This window comes from Crocodylus porosus, unplaced genomic scaffold (genome assembly GCF_001723895.1).
Source record: "Crocodylus porosus isolate Cpor-Errol unplaced genomic scaffold, CroPor_comp1, whole genome shotgun sequence".
Classification (NCBI taxonomy): domain Eukaryota; kingdom Metazoa; phylum Chordata; order Crocodylia; family Crocodylidae; genus Crocodylus; species Crocodylus porosus.
Window position 1 is genome coordinate 3,151,208 of NW_017728913.1, and position 3,414 is coordinate 3,154,621.

At 40.2% G+C, this 3,414-nt stretch overlaps 1 protein-coding gene and 1 long non-coding RNA gene across 3 annotated transcripts in view; one reads left to right on the top strand and one right to left on the bottom strand.

Moving 5' to 3' along the window:
• LOC109309623 overlaps nucleotides 1-3,414 on the bottom strand; it is a 21,817-nt gene that overhangs the window by 16,478 nt on the left and 1,925 nt on the right. For both annotated transcript variants that reach the window (XR_002100986.1, XR_002100987.1), the window contains exon 2: nucleotides 2,867-3,024. This is a non-coding gene — a long non-coding RNA (uncharacterized LOC109309623). The remainder of the gene's footprint in view (nucleotides 1-2,866; nucleotides 3,025-3,414) is intronic.
• SCOC (short coiled-coil protein) overlaps nucleotides 1-3,414 on the top strand; it is a 22,440-nt gene that overhangs the window by 12,575 nt on the left and 6,451 nt on the right. The gene's annotated exons all lie outside the window — the stretch shown is intronic.

A 3,414-nucleotide genomic window follows, 5' to 3' on the forward strand; every position in this document is an offset into this window, starting at 1 on the left:
ATATCTGAAAAAGGACTTTTTGTTGTCCTTGATGCTTGAAGCTAGTTGGAGTTCAGTTGCAGCCTTAGCTTTCCTGGTTTGCTCCCTGCAGGACCGGACCAGTGCAGAATAATCCTCCTTGGAGGTGAATCTAGATGTGCTAGTATAAGATTAAGGGTACCAAAAATGAATATGCTTGATTATGCTATGATAGCACTTCCCAGGAAATATTTATCCAACTCTCTATGGATCCTTAAATATTTACAATATCAAGAATTATTGGGTTGACTTTTGTATCATCTGGGTTACTAATGGCTGAATCCTCAAAACTAGGCAACTGCATAAAGAAGGGAGGGAAGGGAAGTTTAAGCCTTCAATAGGATAAAACACCTTATTTCTCTCCAAGGGCTAAGGCAGTAAGTATCAAAAAGAGGCACTTGAAAACATCCTCACCCAAACTGAACACAGTAAAAGACCCCTGTAAACATTCCCTTACAATCAACTGAAAACCCTGTCAGAACCTCCAATCCAGCTTACCCAAAATAAAAAAATCATAATTGCAACAACTGACTGCTCCAGAAAAGAAAGGATTTACAATCTAAGGACACACATTGTTACAATCAATTATATTCAAACCTAGGAGAAGTTTACACCAAGCAAGACACCCACTCCATCTTTAGAAAATAAAACAAAACATAAAACCAAAACTGTACAACTGCAGCTAATTTTGTGAGCCAACAATAAGTTTCTACAAAATAAGAGTAGCAATTAGATTAGGCAGTCTTTCCTATTGTTCTCCTTTGTGTTGCATGTGTATACTTGTAATCATAAAAGTGGAATGATTATTGTTAAGATAGACTTTATTTCTGAAACTAACTATGAGGTCTCATGGTTTTACTGTGCCAAAGATCACTATAATTTGTAGAGAAGCCTGGGTAAAATCTTGATTCTCACCCCAGGCTCCTCACAGCTCTGAGGTTTGTGAAGAGATGAATGCTTTCAGTTCCCATTCACTTAAATGGGAAACGAGGGTGTTCTACATTTTGCTCAGCAGCTGAAGGGCCCAGAATGGAAGGCAGGACAGCACCTCATTTCTTTCCACCAAACCATCACTGCTGACTAAGGAAGGACACAGGGGTCTGGAACAGATATTGCATAAACTAGTTTGAGACAAATCAGTTAAGTCCAATACTATATTCAACCAGGTTTATCTCAAACCAGTTTTGGCAATTTTGAAACTGGTTTCCATGCACTGAATGTTACAGGTTTCGCCAGTTTCTGATCACTTAAACCAGTGTATATGTAATGTCTGTCCCTAGCCTGGCAGGCTCCAGAGCTCTGGGTCTTAAAACAGTGAACAATGGGAGAGGGAAACTACAGTAATGAAGAGCACCTCCTCAGTTCAAAATCTGTATAGCATATACATGGTAAGAAAACTCCATTTGTATACATAGATGCCCATGTTTGTGAGCCTAGAAGAATTCTGTTAAACATGGGAGAGATGGGCTACGCTGCTGGTTTTCCTGCGGGCAGCACTAATGAGCCAAACAAAGGGGTGACCCTGACCAGTTCCAAAGTGACAGATAAAAGCCTGTTTGCAAGAATTTGTGAGAATGACAGAGTTTAAAACAGGCTTTTCCTGAATGGAAACAGCTTGCAGCAGTTCTAATTACAGTATTTGTGCAATGAGGGTGGGAGGAACAAATCCTTTCATACACTGAGTAACCTGCTCATGCTTACATGAACTATTGCTTGGGAGGTAATAGCCGGGCACTGAGAAGTCATTCATCAACAGAGCATAGTGACATGTGTGCCAAGGCATAAACAGAATAGAAATGCACATTTCTCAAAAAAGTGAATACACATGTGCACGTGAACACACACAAACACACAATAGAAAGTGCTCTTAGATGGAATCTGTAGGGAGTCTAGAGGACAAAAAGAAATAATAATAAACTTGGGCCTCTTCAACATATAATATTTGACTTTGCCTAGTTTTGTGGCTATGATGCATACTAGTAATAACACTGTAAACTTGGAATTAAAAATTACTTTACCACAGCATGTTGCATTGATTACAAGGAATGCAAAAGGCAAGGATTTTTCTTCAGGTCTCCTTACCTGAGAAAGGGTACTTCATACCCCAAAGCTTATCTGTATCCCACTCAACTATACAGCTGGTCCAACTAAAAGCTATCATCCACAAAAATCCTTGCCTCTCATATTTTTCCTGCTCCATTAGAGCTACAATATCATTTCAATTTTACTTGATACACAGAGGATACTGATTACCAGCAGTGAGGCCTTAACTGCTAGCTTCAATTAAGTGGCATTTCTATTTCTGAACTGATAGTATATTAAGTAATTGTGTGGGTTGTAGTTTAACCAGAGGAACATATCCAAATGCAAATAGAAAGAATTTTCCTGAATGTATTTAAAAGGAACGGTATCTGCTTAGTTTAACTAGACACTAGAGGTCTCTCTTGCTCCATCCTTTATTCATTCACCTTTACTTTATTGGCAGAACTGAGGAAGGAGCCTGAGACCAGTTCACCACAATGCAGCGTTACCATGTCACATACCTAATAGTTATGTGGGCTTCATAAAGCCTTTGAAGCACTGTGCAAACACTGCAAAAACAGTAAGCTTAAACAAGCCACACCGCAGTCTACCAATGAGCAAGTCAAACAACACACCAGCTTTATTGCAGATCCTGATCCACATCACACTGCTTAGGAAGCACTGCAAATATGGCTTTAAGCCAAACTTACACTTCTCCAGTTTTGGTGTGATACAATGACTGGGTCAGTTGCAAATAAATCTGAGCAGCAAGGAGGCTGACATAATTCATACTATATGATAACAGTTTTGAGGCCTATTCTATTACCTGAGGATCACTGGAACATAGGATATCCTTGTCCATCCTCTTGCCATAATGCCGGAGCAGTCTATCACCTGAAAGAGCTGTCACTTCCTACGGTGGCTCTCTGCCACCTGAGGATTTCCATCTACTGCTGGAGTCCCCTGGTGCCAACTAAATCAGCCCTAGGACAGAATTCAGAATGAGTACATTGTGGGTAAGAGCAGCCCACCATCCAAGGGGCAAGCACCCAACAGCAGTTTTTATTTTTTAATTAGAAAAATAAAGATTTGGATAAAGCATCCTAGGCAGACATGAATGAAAAATCACTCCCTTAAGAGTTTCAAACAGAGGTTAAAAGGGCTCTTTTTGCAAACTGTTACTTTTAGGTTTAATACTTGCTAGTGCCAATCATCAAAGCAAATGTAAATATACCATTGAGTACAGCACTATGGCCCATGCTCCCAAGCATAAAGGAAGCACACAAAACCAAGCAGGAACACGGTACTAAGAAACAAGCAACAGACAGGCTAAGAAGAGGGCCACTCGCATGATCAGGGGACAGCAGGGCAGGC